The sequence below is a fragment of the Drosophila mojavensis genome, unplaced genomic scaffold (assembly GCF_018153725.1).
Source record: "Drosophila mojavensis isolate 15081-1352.22 unplaced genomic scaffold, ASM1815372v1 contig_36, whole genome shotgun sequence".
NCBI classification, from domain to species: domain Eukaryota; kingdom Metazoa; phylum Arthropoda; class Insecta; order Diptera; family Drosophilidae; genus Drosophila; species Drosophila mojavensis.
Window position 1 is genome coordinate 9,980,663 of NW_025318858.1, and position 17,303 is coordinate 9,997,965.

A 17,303-nucleotide genomic window follows, 5' to 3' on the forward strand; every position below is an offset into this window, starting at 1 on the left:
TGCGCTGCAGTGTGGGCAATATTATGAGAATTTATTTGTTGAATAATTTCTTTTGTAGACATAAGATCTTAATGAAACTTTCAGAGTGTAATCATATGATGAATATGTGTGTACATTCCAAAGCGCAAGTTTCTAGTACTTGAAATGCGTTTTTTACAAATTGGGGGCGAAGCGGGCGTGGTATCCAAAATCTGTAAATTACAAAATCTTTGTATCGATTAACTTTATATACAACGCAAATTAGAAGACTACAGGTCTAAAAATGTTCAAATTAGGCTGAAAAAACAATGCCAATTTTTCGATTATTCTCGATAAAAAAGTTATCGGATGAGTTATCAAAAAAATAAAGCAAACTCGTACTGCCTATGATATACACGAGTATGCATGCCAAATTTCAGCTCTCTAGCTCTTATAACTTCTGAGATCCTTTTGCTCATACGGACGGACGGACGGACGGACGGACGGACGGACGGACGGACGGAGGGACGGACGGACGGACGGACGGACGGACGGACAGACGGACAGGGCTATATCAACTCAGCTCGTCGCGCTGATCAAGAATATATATACTTTATGGGGTCTGCCACGCCTCCTTCTGCCCGTTACATACTTTTTCACAAAACCATTATACCCTGATTTCCCATTTTCAATGGGTTCAGGGTATAACAAGATCTGTGTACAGAAAAAGGAAAATCAAATAAAATGACATCGCATCGAATCGAGTAGGCAAGAATTATGCTTGGAATTATTTGTCGAAACTATTGCAGATTTAGCTTAAAAATTCTAAATTTTCTATAATAAATGTTCAAGAAATCCAACCCATTCAATTTGGTTTTCCAGCATTATTATATTATAATCTTTGCCTATCAAATTGCGTTCTGAAGAAACTTTCAATAGTTATCCAAATGGTCTGGACCGCAGTTCAGGAAATACTTATAGCGCTCCCAACTCAAGGCTAGTGTCTCTCACAAGGCTGAATCAAATTGATTGTGCTAAATGCTCATGTATTTATATAGAACATATATATGCTAAAGTCAAAGTCTTTTTAATGGAAATCGATAAGAAAACTTTGGCTTATCAATTTAGCTCTCGTTCTCTCCGTCTCTCTTTGTTTCTCTTTCTCTGTTTGGTTTGTTTCTATCGACAACTGTTGCAACTTATCTCCACCTGTCAACTGATTCACACGCCCCCAATTACTGATTAAGGGGCCCTCTAGCCTTATGGATTATTAACGTTTTACAACGCTTATCAGTGGGAGCGATAATGGGGCAGACAGGCGCTGCACCAAAAATACCCTAGACTGAACTGGAAACACATTTTATTATCATTTTGTTTAGATACACTCTATGGGAATTATATATAATTTACGTGGGTTTCGTAATGCGGCGATAAGAAAAACCTATTCAGTCGTGAGAACTATGAAATTTGGGTCAAAGGGCTTTTAGTTGGTGTAAAAGGTTTCAACAGATTTCATTTGTAAGTGGGTTAAAGGGGGCTTATGGAAAAGGTTTTGCTTGTATATATGATAAATTGTTTATTTGCTTAGATTTTTATTGAACCATTTTGTATTTTATCATAAATAAATATTTTGTTATTAATTATTTTCCCATCTATTTATTTTTTACAGAAAATCGTATATACAGAAGTTACATATATATTGAGAAACTTGTGCCAAAAAGCAACTCATAAGCAATATTAGGTAAGTTTTTGATAAATCTAATTAAGAGTATTTTAGAATCGAGCTCAATAATATTTTGACAACAATTTAAATCGAATACAGATATTTAATGTTAATTTAGTTTTATTTTTGCTTTAGAAAATATATACAAACTTATTTTAATAATTGTGTACTTAAAAGACTTTCATGTATATCCCCCTGAAGCGTACAGAAATTTCTAATAATCCGCTCATACTGCATTCCATTTGAAATTGTGCTTAGGAAAAACCTCATTTGCATACTTGGAGCCAAATTTCTATTTAAATTTCATTTGAATTTTTCATTTTGTTGACTTTTTTAATGAAAATTCCTACGCAAAGCATTAAGCTGCACTTGAAGCGTAATCAAAGCAGCGCCAGCTGTGCAAATGGCGCACAATCTGAAGCTGAAATTGAAACTGAATCTAGAACCAGATATCGTTGAGCCCACAGTAAATAATAATAATTATGCAGAATTGTGACTCTGTCGACTGGGGCTAAATGAAAATTTATGTACTATAAATTCGAGTTCATAATAATTGTCGCATTAACACAATGTGCGACTGTATATCAGCTTGCAGTTATTTTAATTTAATAAACATGCAACGCAGTTTATGCAGCCAACAATTTCCCAATGATAGCGACGCCCATGCAAGAAGGCGTATTCGCGGTTCTGTTTTATATTTCTATACTTATTTTTTTATTTATTTTTTTTTTTTTTGCATAGATATTGATAGGCGAGACATGTGTATGCACGCTATTATCGTACAAACGCACATGAATATATACTTACATAGAAATGTATGTATATATAGCTAGAAAATGGCTAGTTTTATTGAGCATGTATTTAGATATTTGCTAGTTAGAAACACAAGTCAAGTACACGTGATTCAAGTTGAATGGATTTGCGTCACTTAATGCGTGCTTATTGGAATATCTTCAACTTAAACTAGTGGCAATTACACAGGCCAACAAAATTTAGTAGTAATATGAAATGGGAGAAGTTTCAACAAGTATTTTTAATATTTTAACTGGAGTATGGAGCATTTGTCCTTTTTTTTATGTAAATGATCTATCATGATAGATTTTAAATATTTATTTTAGATTTTATAATTTATAAAAAAAAAATAAATGAGTTAGTTAATGTCTCTTTGCTGGAACCCATATCGATTTTATTTAAATTAATATTTGGAAATAAAATATGAAGAAAACTGGGCTAGGCTTACGTTGATTACAAATGTAAATATGTATATCAGGGTTACATAGATTACATGGATCTACATATCCCTTGTATAACCTCACTTAAAGCAGCTGAATCATGTTGACGCATGTATTCTATATAAAAACTCAGATCAAGTACAAGTACTCAAATGACACAATAGAACAGTTTGTCTATACGAACCACTTAAACAGAAATAAAGCCTAAAACAAAGGAAATTCAATAGTAAAATCAATATAAACTAGAACTTGATTCGATAGAAATCTGCAATAGCAACAATAAAATAAAACATAAAACGAATCATATTTCATTTGAAATATAATCCAATGACAATGTCTACTTAATTTACAATTGCAATCGCCTTACGATATGTGCCTAGGAGGGAGCGTCGAGCGATAAGAACCATTTAGAAATGAAGAAGACCTCAAAATGTCGCAATGTCAACCTTGTGCACTAAATTGCAAATATATCGAAATCAATTTGGAATTACGTATATTGCAAAACTGTAAAAGGAAACAAATCAATTTCCATGAGAGACGTGTGTGAAAGTTAACCTTGCGTGCGGCGAGAGTGTGTAGGAAGCTAAAAAAAAAACATTCAAAATTGTTGACGAATAAGTAGAGGACAGAGAGAGAGAATTGTAAATACCAAAAAAAAAAAAAAAAAAAAAAAGGCGCCACTAAACGAACAATCAATGAAGTTACTTTTCATGCTAGCCGTGAGTTGTTTACGGCAAGAAAAAAATAAATACAAAATTGAAGAAGAGTGTGAAACATATAAAAGAAACGCAATTTGAGGCTTATCTAAGATTTCGCGCTTTGTGTTTTGTAAAGCTGCCATGTCAAGTCAACTCGAGTCAAGTCAACTTTGTTGCGAAGTCTGGCAAGGTTATTGCACACGAGAAACGCTCGTAAAGTCGCAGAAAAAAGCAAATATAAATAAAAGCAAGAACAGCATAAGAATAAATAAACTACAAGAGAACAAAAAACGAAAGAAAAAAGTAGAAAAATAAAATAAGCATGCGATAATTAAATATTTGATATGTCAGCTGTTTGCTGATGGCATCCGTCGGCGCTTCAAAGACCAAAACCCCAAATTGGGTTCACTGGGGAAGTCACAAATGAAACATAATAAAATTAACTTGGCTCGCTAAGCAGATGACAAGATAAAGATACTCTGGCAAGTGGCGTCAAGTGCTAAAAAGTATAGATAATAATAATTATGTCAGCTAGGCTTGGTGTTAAAAGCGAAGCGTTCTGAATGCTTAAGCAATTTCGGAGCCGTTAAATAGTGGTTGGTGTAGTCGAAGTTTATGTTTTATTCGGGGGAATCTTGTTCCAGCTGGGAATCTAGCACGAGAAACGTGCGACACATGCTTAAATAATCGAAAATTTCACATTGCTTCTAATCGATTTGAGACTTGGGGCTAATTGGCAGCAAATTTGATCTGCGAGTTCTGTGGAGAATTTTTATTTGATATAGAAATAATAGCTCATAGTTCGACCACAGACAGCTGAGCAGATGTAGAATCGTCTTGGCTGATTTTTGCTCATCAAGAATAATTTCTTATATAACTTATATTTATATACATTATTATATATTCTTAATAACATCTACCACGTCTCCTTTTGACCGTTAAGTACATCTGAACAACAAAATTTTATATAGCCATTTTCAAAAGGGTTCTTGGCATATAAAAATTACGAATCATAGAATTAAATAATAATTATAATATTCAATAATAAAATTAAAATGATTCATAAGAAAACAATTATATTCCCAAACAAGTAAGAAAGCTCTAGTCGAGACTGCTCGACTACGAGATCCCCTGAACCCTTGGAGCAATAGATATTTCAATACTTTTTCGCGACTTTCAGCTTACACAAGAAAAACACACACACACACACACACGCACGTACGCACACACAGGTATACATACACACACACGCATACAGACACAAACGCATACACACACACACATACACACACACATACAAGCAACCACGCATAAACACGCATGGGCTGCAGTGTGCGCTTACTATGAGAACTTAATTGTTTAATAACTTTTTTTATGGACGTACGATCTTCATGAAACTTTTAGATTATGATTATAACATGAATATGCATGTAATTGCCAAAGCACAAGTCTCTAGTATTTGAAATACGCTTTTTACAAAAGTGAGGGTGAGGGGGGTGAATTTAGAGGTGGGGGGTAAATTTTAACAAAAACCGAAATTGTATAAATTGCATATAAGCATACATTAAAAATTTGGAGACTCTAGCAATAAAGGTGTAGAAGATATAATTTTATAACTGGGTTTCGATAAGGTTTTTTATCGATAAAAAAAGATCGAGATGAGTTATCGATTTTTAATGATAAACTTGATATGCGCGCTGTAATTACGGACATTTAAAAAAAATTTGAAGTCTCTAGCACTTATATCTTCTGAAATCGACGCGTTCATACATACGGACAGACGGACAGACGGACAGACGGACAGACAGACGGACAGGGCCAAATCAACTCAGCTCGTCACCCTGATCAAGAATATATATACTTTGTGGGGTCTGCCACGCCTCCTTCTCCCTGTTACATACATTTCAACAAAACCATTATACCCTGATTTCCCATTGAAAATGGGTTCAGGGTATAAAAACGAGTTTATTTATGCCCTAATTATATTTATTTCTCTTAGGTATTTCCATTTAAGGATAAGAATTTTAATTTCTAAAAATTTTGCAAACACCATTACTTAAATATTAATTAAAATATATGTATATCTTACTTTAACTAAACTCTCGCTGTTTCATACCTGCATTATCCTTGTTTCTCACCCAATGCCTGTCGTCTATCATGTGCACATTCAGCTATATATATACTATACATCTCTGGTATATATGCGATCTTAATCGTCGACTATTTGCGCCTTATCATTTAACTGGTTTGGGCAATAACAACTTCCGCACATGCCTGTGGTCCAAGCTGACTAAGATTTATTGCAGCCTGTAATAATATATACACACAGCAGCACAACCGAAACACAGACACGAATACACAAGCACTCACCTAAGTAGACACATACACAAATGCAATTCATAACTCATTTCTTTTGTTGTTTCGTCGCATGAGCAATCACGCAAAATGACAGCCACAACTTGTCGTGGCACCAAACAACAGCAGCAACAACAATAGCAATAGCAATGCATATTTTGCATATTAAGCGCATGCCAAACAACAACAGCAACAACAACAATTGAAAAGCACTTGCTTGGCATTTGCATTTGCATTAACAAAGTGTGACCAACATTTAAAAAGCAAAACAAAAATCGAGTAAATATGGTGAAGTCGAGCTAAAGCGACTGTATAATACTTGTTCATAATGCACAGCCAGATAACAGCAAACATGTATCAATATATTATGTATTTGCCACGCCCAAAATGGGTGGACTACATTATTCATAGCTTCAGCTGATGAATAGCATATGAAGCAGATAGATAGATTGATATTCCAGTTCAGTTATTTTATTTCCCTTTTTTTTTGTCACGCTCCCAAGGGCGTATATATTTCAATCTTGTTCCATATTTAGAGCACTGGCACAATAACAAATATACTCGTAATGATTTCATGAACGAGTATTCAGAATAAATTCATCTAATACGCGTTGCGTTGCTTACGGAGCAAAGCAAAGGAATTTCATTCGTCTCGTACGCTAATGAGCTTTATCCATATTAATATATGGATATATATATATATATATATATATATATATATATATATATTCATATATAACAAATAAATATGGATATATTTATAGCAGAAGGCTATGGGATACGCAAGTGCGGAAATTAATTATGAGTGATTAATAGAAATCAGCTGAGCTTGGTTTAACTGCATTTATAGTTGGTGTTTCGCGTTATCGATGGTATTATACATAAATAAACATATTTAGGTGCAAGTCTAGACTTTTATAAATCAAATTCCTGTTTTGTTATAAATAATGAAACGCACTAGAGCAAAATGGATTCATAGAACTTTAAAAAAAAAAGTAATAATAAAATAAAATAAAATATAAATAATATATTAATTATTATTAAAGTGATTGCTTACTAAATACATATATTATAATACATACAATACATATAATACATACAATACATACAATACAATGCAATACATACAATACTTCAATCAATTCAATCAATCAATTTAGTATTATCTCATACCAATTCTACAGGTATCATATAATTAAAATAATTTCTATTTCATTTCTAAAATATTTCATATCAACCACCAAAATGTTAAGAATTTTGTTAGAATACATAAATAAATAATATGTCATTTTCAAAATATTTTATAATTAAATAAATTCCATTGCATCAATTTGCAATCAGATTTTTTTTTTAATTTTATATATATATAATATAATTTATAATTTATAATAATATATAATTTATATTAGTATTTCTTTTATTTTAAACTATTTAACATGTAAATAAAATACATAATTTATATTTGCTTTTATCCATTTGCTAATCAATGCAATTTAATTTGTCAACCTTTTTGATTATAATGCTTTTGTCAAATCAAATTGTATTATGCTTTAGCCACTTCATTTTTTCTTCGCTCTCTTTCTGCATATTTTCTATATAGAAAATTGCATTTACATTCTGAGCAAGTTATAGAAATGCTTAGAAATGTGTTCATTTATAACATTTGCTTAAGATATCACTTTCAATTTAGCTGCATATGCAAATCTTCTACAATATTTCAGTCATTCCTTTATGAAGCTATTTTTCTTTTGTTCGTTGCCCAACACTATGCATAGCTGCTGCTTATTCTCCTGCCTCCCCTTCGCACTCTGCTATTGCTATTGTAAGAATCTCAGACCAGATTACAATGGCAACATCTTCTTGCCTCGCTTGCTCAACTCGTTTACACCCGAAAAAAAAAAAAATAAATAAAACAAGTAAGAAGGCTCCAGTCGAGACTGCTCGACTAGGAGATACCCTGAACCCTCCAAGCTGATATTCTAATCAGTCTGGACTTCTTTTATGCACACATACATACACATGCACTTATAAGCACGCGCTCTGCTGACTGCGCAGTAAGCAGCGGCTGCGCTTGGGCTGCGCTGCAATGTGGGCAATATTATGAGAATTTATTTGTTGAATAATTTCTTTTGTAGACATACGATCTTAATGAAACTTTCAGAGCGTAATCATATGGTTAAAATATGTGTACATTCCAAAGCACAATTCTCTAGTACTTGAAATGCGTTTTTTACAAATTGGGGGCGAAGGGGGCGTGGTATCCAAAATCTGTAAATGACAAAATCTATGTATCCATTAACTTTATATACAACGCAAATTTGAAGTCTCCAGGTCTAAAAGTGTTCAAACTAGGCTGAAAAAACCAAGTCGATTTTTCGATTATTCTCGATAAAAAAGTTATCGGATGAGTTATCGAAAAAATAAAGCAAACTTGTACTGCCTATGGTATACACGAGTATGCATGCCAAATTTCAGCTCTCTAGCTCTTATATCTTCTGAGATTCTTTTGCTCATACGGACGGACGGACGGACAGACGGACAGGGCTATATCGACTCAGCTCGTCGTCCTGATCAAGAATATATATACTTTATGGGGTCTGCGATGATTCCTTCTGCCTGTTACATACTTTTCACAAAACCATTATACCCTGATTTCCCATTTTCAATGGGTTCAGGGTATAAAAATGTAGAAAAAAGCTAAGCTCTCATGACACACATACCAGTAGACAGCACGCCCTCTACTACTACTTCTACTGCTGGTGCTGCTGGTGCTGCTGCTGCTGCGGCCCACAAAATTTATTATCATGTAAAACTTTTGTGCAACAATGCGACAAACACAAAAGCCCAGCGAGCTCGCGGCTACTGTGCCAGCTGCGAAGCCAACTGATAGGCGGCGCCCCCTGCCTCAGCTCACTGCGACAGCAATTTGTTCTAGTTGATAATTTATTTGAATATTTGGCTTAATTATAAAAACAAAAACCAAAAAATATATAAAAGAAAAATGTTGCAACAAGATCTCTTGTGCATTTTATGCAATGTATTTGTGAATTATTTTATGGAATGTATCTGTGAGATACAAAACTGGTCAAGTAAAGTGCTGGGCGTTTAAGTCTACCAAGTGGCTGGCATTGAGCTCGTACTAATCACAGACAATAGCTCGAGTGCAGGTAAAGGAAATTTATGGCAATGATATAACGAATATTTGATGCTCTATAAAAAATATATATGATTATATATATGATATAATATTAATATAAACAGCAGGCTGTATTTGATTGACGTATTATTGTTCACTGTATAATATATAAAGGATATATGATATAATAGATAAATATATTATAATTATTTGAGTTTTAATTTGATAGAATATTCAAATATTTATTAGAGTAACATAATAGAGATGGAGATAAATAAAGTATTTAAATACAATTTAAAGCTTAGCAGTATGAGTTATATAAAAACGGGTATGAGTTAGATACCCGTTGAAATTATATGAAAACTCGATATTTAAACGAATAAGTAGAAATATATTTTAATATAGTAGACAGGGAGTAAAAGTAGAATATATACCATAATTTATACTTCTTAGATACTATATCATATTATAATCATATATAGATCGGTAAGAATCCGTTTGTAGCTCGAAGCTTTGCGCTTTTTCATGAATTCATATCTTGATTCATATGAATATTTGAATACCCTCTCTGAAGAGTATGCTATATGATTGTCGCTAATTAGCCCCCTTCTTGCATGACTAGACAAGCAGAATAAGCAGCTACAGATGCCCAAGGCAGAACCCCGTCGCGGCATTCTCTAACTTCCAACAATCGAGTCGAAAAAGACAAATGATATGCTTAGCATTGAACGCTGACTCAACTAATTTGATTTGGTCTGCCGTCGAGCTAGAGTGAGAGAGGGATTTGTGGCAAGCATTTAAATGCGAGCTGACGACCACTTAAAGTCGATTAACTGAGAGTCTCGTCCGGACAGCAGACCTTCCAAGTGATCCCGAAGTCATCCCCTTGCGCCCCGTTTACTCCCCTAGCCTAAGTCGTCTTGATTATAATTTCTGGTTCTATAATTTTTGTACATGGCAGCTGTGGCAACCTGGGCAAGATTCACGCCGCAAGCGATTCAAATCAAAACGTGCATACAAATTTCTATGCTTTGTGTGCGCCACGCCCTCTGGCTGCCCCTCCATGGGCAGCGCTTGTGTATCAAACAGTAGCGGCATATTCATTAATCAAAGAGCAGCAGTCCATTCGGGTTTGCGTACTCCCAGGGGGCCAGCTACGTATTAGTTACACTTTAGCAGGGGGCGGATGGGGGGTACGATGACGCTGACGACTGGAACTTGAAGATCGGAACTTATGGCTATTACGAGTACTTGGACAGCCTTAAAGAGAAGTTGATCTGATCTTGGCTTGGCTTGGGTTTGGTCTGTTGGGTTGGGTCAAGGTATAAATGCCAAGCTGAGCTCATCCGAACGAGCAAGCGATGCGTCTTCTTCTTAAGTGCTGTTCGCTAGGCGTGGCTGACAGCCAGACGCCAAGGTCAAGGATTTATTTTGAGACAACACGCGTTATCGAATCATGCATGAATCAGTGCACTTTTCATATGTTTGCTAATCAAAAGCGCTTATACATATCCTTCCTTGGCAAATAGCTAAATAAATTCATGCAAATTTTATTTATTTAATAAACAAGACAAATGTGGAGGGGTAAACGTACGCCAACAAGGACAACGACAGCAACGATGACGAGACGATGACAATAGCGTAGACAGAGCTAAAAGAGCGTTGGGTGAGGGAGCTACACAATGTTTATTGGCAATTCGTTGTAACAACTGTTGATAACTGGAGAGTATAGCTATGCATAGCTATGCCTGTTAATGGATACTAACGAGTCGTCTGTTCAGTGTCCATTGTCATCAACAGCCACATCAGCTCACATTGAGTCTCGAGTGCCAGCTGCGGCCTGTTCATGTGTTTGCTAATGGCAATTGAGCGAGACTCGCCGCGAACTTAAACTTAATAATAATACAATAATCTATGGGCTAGTCGTAAAGGAATACAAGTATTACACTGTGAATGTATAAATAACTAAAGGCTACACGTGGAAGGGGACGCTTAGGAGTGGAGTAAACACAAACAGCTGAAGAGCACTTCAAGAAAAATATATAAGTACATACATATACAATTTTAAGTATGTGTACAATTACTTAAAATAATTCTGTCAACGGGAACAGATGGAGTGTAAAAAAAAATATACAAAAATTGTTAATTTATTAATAAAAATATCAAATATGGAATATAAAATATAATATTTAAAATATAAAATATAAAATAAAATATTTAAATATAATACATAAGTATAATAAATGAAATATAAAAAAAATAAAATATAATATAGTATGAAATATATAATTTTAAATATATATAATAAAAAAATAAAATAAAATAAACTATAAAACTATATATATATATATATATATAAAATAATGAAAAAACGAGTGTTATGCAGTTGTCTTCCTTGTTAAATTTGGCTCCCTATTCATTAAATAATTCTGTTTAGAACCCTACGAAAATTTAAAGTATTTTAAATCGCCTTAGGAAAACTGCGTAATTAATTACTCGAAGGTCTGAATAGTTTTCAAAGTGCATTTATTACTCTGTTATGCACAGAACTAACTTGGTTATGTTATCAATCTTTGAAGTTAGTTTACTTTGAACAAGTTCTCAAGTTGTTGTGGCGCAGTGCGTATTTCCAATTAGCTCTATTATACTACTTTGATAATTTTTATATGCTGACAACTTTTTATAATTGTGTCCTTTGTTGCTTTGTTTCTAGTCACAAAGCACTGCGCTCTATCAATTATAAAAGATACTGTGCAACTGAGCATGAAATTAGCTGCGTGTGCTGTCGCCCTTTCAGTACAGTAGTCGCTCGCTAAGTAACCCTGACTTTAGACTGGCGTACACGGTCAGCGCTGTGGTAGTCACAGTCGATATCATTTCATTTCATTTCATGTTTATACATACATATTTATTCTACTACCTATATTAATTTATGCATTCTCTGTTGATTGCCTGCGTTACAGTTGACAAGTTTTCGCCCCGTTCTAGGGTGGGTGGACTCCACTCCTCCGTTCAGTTGGAATATTATAGGTATAGGTAGAGCTTGTCGTCGTCAACTTTATGGTAGTTAATGAGTTGTAATGGTTTCTTATTTCCATGTTCTCTTGTCTCTTGCTTTATGACATTGCGGCATTGATTAATTTTCAGAACCAATAACTACTAGCTGACATTATGCAGCCTTTCTCATTTTATGATATATACATAAACAGAAATATCTATAATTCATTTATCTTCATAGCTCTTGCTGGCATTTATCTAATGTTTATTCTTTGTATTTCTTCATTTTGCAGACGTCGCGGCAATTGCGCAACAAATAATATTTCTGTCTAAAGGTGAGTTCAACTTTCAAAACCGCAAATAGAAAAAAATAAAAATAATTTGAAAATATCTAAATTTAATAATTAATTAAACACGTTGTAGGCGTATCGAATGGCAAATATTCTTATGCACGAGCTTGTGTCGGTCTGGGTCACTCAGGGGTTAATAGTTCATTGACTTGGCTCATGTTTGGCTATATACGATATATCATGTCTAATGAAGATTTAATTAAACACAAAGCTGTGCGAGCCTTGTGAGAGTAGGTAGGCTTCAGATAGTGTGTTAAATATTTGAATATATTTGGATATATAATCATGTTATGTAATCCACTAGTCGAATAATAATTTGCATTTAATTTGTTTGAATTTTGCATAATAATTGCTAGAAAATATCACAATTCTCTTGATATATATTTAACATTATTTCGTAATTTAAATTAAATTTTTTTAAAGATAAAAGTAATTTTAAAATATTTAACATTCATACAGCACGTGTTAAACTACTTCATTTCTTGCCCAGTCTCAACACTGTTTTTCCTACCATATCATATTCAGTGCGGCACACAAAATTCCATTCAGATCTTATCTAACGCTAATCAAGTTGCCTGCTCCACTGACCCAGTCAGTGACCAAGCTCCGTCACAGTTGATAGCGTGCATAGTGCACATGTAACAATCATAAATTCTTTCATAAATACCGACGCCTTAAATGTGTATACGAAAAGATAAAAGCGAGAACTCTAATCATTTCAATACAAAACTTGGCTGCATCTGGCGGGGCACAGACAGCGCAGTTATCAGCGCTTGGTGGTTGTGTATTGACTCAGTCAGGCGGCCAGCTGCCGACCCAGTTGCCAGCTGTTGGTGGCTACTGCTTAATCAGCGCATTTGAGAATGTAATAGAAAGGCGCTAGGTTCACGGTTCATTCAACTCATGCACAAATGCAGACAGAAGCTGCCTGCTTTGGCATGCAAAAATTGTAATGCACTGCTCGATGATGAGTGCTTCCTGTATGATAAATGCTTGCCAGCCAGTCGCACATACACACACACACACTCACATACACATACTCCACTACATACTCCCCCAATGCAAATATCTATATATGTGTGTCAAGTTATTGTTTGCAACTTCATAGACACTCGCTGCCGCGAGATACTTTTCTATGGTATGCTGCTGTTGCTGACGCTGTCATTGAGCTGGGCTTTTGTTTAGCTTAGCTGCACGCCCTTTCAAGGCAGCTGCGCATTGTGAGACTTTTGAGGAAAAACTTGTACACCCATATAGCGTATATATAGGTTCTTCTAATTAAAAGTTTTATGCTGACAGCAGCGCGCCTACTGTGCCAGAGGCTTTACGTACGTCTGCCGGCTTATTATATTATATGTTTAGCGAATTTTCCACTTTGCGGCGCCTTATTAAACAAACCAATAAATACAACTTGGAAAAACTTTGGCTCCAAGTTGTGGCCAGGGCAAGGGCGTAGGCGTAGGCGTTGGCCTGGGCGTGTGTGCAGGCATTTGACAGCCCAGGAAAACACGTTCAGCACCACATGAGGTCGCCACTTCTCACGGATCCGCGCTCCTAAGTCGCTTGTTTGTTTTGTTTTCTTATACTTTATTTATATTCTTTTCGGTGTTCTTCTTTTCATATGTATATAATTTTCTCTTCGCCTTGGTTTTATGCGTTCTTTTATTATTTTGCCCAATTCGCGCGCGCGCAACTTGTCAAGAATTTCAATGAGTTCGTTTCCCTTTCGGTAGTCGCTCGACTGGTGGTCGGTTGGTGGTGGAGGTGGCTCAGTGGTGCGGTGGCCAAAGCAACGGGCAGCTGTATTAAAGTAGAACCTGTTGAATTATTGGTGTGATTCAGCAAGAAGTAACAAAACGACAAAAACGAAATAGATAAACAATGGGATAGAAATGAAGAAATATGTTGAGAAAATGTAAAACAGCTGGAAGCTGCTGATCAGGCTGCTGCTTAAAGAGACACCATTTATGCCTAGCATATTAGCATATGAAACTAAAATATAGATCGATAAGTGTTTGTATCGATCAAACTATAGAAGCTATGAATAAATGAATTATGAACCTGTATAGCATGGAGAGTTTAAAAGTTTTATATATGTATATATAGATTTTTCATCGATTATTATTAGCAATTGTATAATTATATAAAATTTATATAACATAGATTCATATAGATAGATAGCTCTTAAGAATATAAATACATGCCTGATAATATTTATATATTTATTGATTACTATATGTAATTTTATCTACTGGATAGATTTCAGTTTCATTATGTTTTCACCACTAAAGAAAACAGATATATCTATATTTATAACAGCAAATTATATTGGGCTCTTATCGATTTTAATCGAAAAACAAAAATTCTAATATAATTAATTTAATAATGTTAAACGATAAATATATATTTTTAACTATCAAAATATATATTTTAATTATAAAATATTATCTAAATATTTGCCAAGTGCAAACATTGTCTCGCAACTTCGCTTAGCTCCTCGTTTCAAATATACTTATAAAAATTACTTATCGACCCATTGTCACCTTCGAATTTTGCTGACTCAAAGCAACATTTGGCATTCCCCCAAAAAGTCGTTTGCCAAAATCGAAGCGTAGCAAAAGCGCAAAATAAGACATTTTTCCAACCAAATATGGTTAATTGTTATTTAGTGAGTTTGGAATAGCCGACAACACCTGTGCCCAGTTCGTACTATGAATAATCAAATGCTAAAGCCATTAAGTTAAAAGAGGAACATATAAACTGGAAATGAACTTTTTGTAATGCATTGCGTCACACCACAAACTTTAAAGTGTGGAGTGTGCGGCGATATTTGGGGCTGGGGGCATGTGGCAAGTTGTTGACATTTTATGGAGCCCACAATTTGAATGCTTTGGCCCTTTTGGCAGCGACTGCGACCAGCCAGCTACAGCACAATGTCGTTGCAACATTTTATAGTCCAATTACATGCAACGCTGAGCCGCCAAGAACATTGAGCCAAATATCGCGCATCCATCACATGCTAAACGCACATCATGTAAATTGTTAGCAGCTCAAGTCAACGACGGAGTCCGAATCAGAGACGGCCTGCGTCTATCATTAAGCTGTCGTAAATCACAAGTAATTGACATTATACAATGTGCACGGACTGAGGCAGAGGCAGCCAAAGAGCTGAGGCTGCCAGAGCCGCGCAGCCAGTCAAGCAAATAAGCAACAATTACCCACCGAGATAGCAAACAAAATGCACGTAGCAACAATTAAGCTAAACATATTACATGTAAGCACATGCTTCAATGATGATTGCGACTAGCCTCACATTTAGATCCAATGCACAGAAAGAGTAGCTGAAAAACAAAAAGAACAAAATAGAAGATGGCAATTTAAAAGTGAATGAGGCAGATATATGTATGTATAAAGGAATATTGCTGGAGGCATACATAAATCTTAAAATCGGTTGATATGTAAAAGAAGATATAGCTGCTTGTACTGAATTCCTAATTTAAATTTTATTATCAATAGTGAATGAGCTACAGTGATCTATATTCTACTCAAATGAGTGAGCTAATTTCACATTTTGTTTGACTTCACCCAACTTTAAAATATGTGTAACATTTACTTAGATCACTCGAAATTTTTTACATTTTTAGTTTTTCCTTTGGTATATGCTATGCAACAATTTGGCATAGATACGAGCAGAGAGTGAGCATCTACACAAGATTGCGATTGCTCGCTAGCTGAAATGCACAATTAAAATGCAAAAGCAACAACAAGCAGTGAGGGGGAGATAGAGAACAATAGACGTACGTCTGGTATTTTTAGACTGACACACTAAACAAAAGACGAGCCAAAGGCAGCGCATCGCCTCCACCCTTAATCTCAACTCAATCTCAGCCGCTCACCCTCTGCAGTAGAGTGATAGAAGATAGACAAGGCGTCTTTATCGCAGTATTACGAAATGCTGCCAACAGTTGTGAGCGTGATTCTATATAGAATTCGCACGATGCTCGACAGCTAGGGGAGATATATATATATATATATGTATATATAGTACACGTATATATATATATAAATAAACAGCAGCGCGGAGACGTAATCGCGAGTGTTAGCTATTAGCTAATAGTCACAGATGACGCTGCAAAGGCGGCCGAAGGTCTGCCAGAAAGGTGGTCAAGGTTTGATAATATCGCATAAATCGTCAATCAAGCTTATCGCCAAAAATATATAAATAAAATATAAAGAAACGATTAATATGTGGTAAACTGCATAGGCTGACATTTCTCACGTTGTTATCGCTTAATATTGAACAGGAAATCGCATATCAGAAAATATTAATACAACTATAGATACATAAATATATTTGTATATTTCTTGATATAGTCGGAAAGGTAACGCCACATGTGCCGCTGGCCATGGAGAATGAAAAACAAAACACGGCAGTTGTATGTAAATAAAGCTGATTGTTCGCAAATTATGATCAAAAGAAATGACGAGTTCTTTTTCATTCTTTCTGCTTCTTTTCTCTTTTTGTTTGTTTTTTGTTTTGTCGGGTTCTTGGGCTGTTGACTCTCTCAATGGGGCATTGCTCGATATGAATATTTGCGTATTAATCGTCTATGTCGGGCATTTCATATGAGTGCTTGGAGAACTATTTGTATGCAATGCATTGTGGCTACAGTAACTGTTTATTCACTTGAAAAAAAGCGAAAAATTTACAATAATTTTAAATAGTAATAAATATGCAGGTAAATATTTATTTAAGTATTGTGGTTTTAAGTCGAGTTATTCGCGGCGTTCATTCGTTTATGATTAATATAAAAGCTTTGGCAATTTCAATTGAAAATCGTTTTGTAAACTTTT

At 34.9% G+C, this 17,303-nt stretch overlaps 1 long non-coding RNA gene across 2 annotated transcripts in view; it reads left to right on the plus strand.

The window, feature by feature from the left end:
* Positions 1-17,303, plus strand: part of LOC26527145 — a 45,901-nt gene that overhangs the window by 19,333 nt on the left and 9,265 nt on the right. Inside the window, exons 3-5 of one of the 2 annotated variants that reach the window (XR_001449392.3) lie at positions 1,628-1,699; positions 12,393-12,434; positions 12,523-12,541. This is a non-coding gene — a long non-coding RNA (uncharacterized LOC26527145). Of the gene's footprint in view, positions 1-1,627; positions 1,700-12,392; positions 12,435-12,522; positions 12,542-17,303 lie in introns of those variants that run through there. The other variant, XR_001449391.3, reaches the window with a different exon arrangement.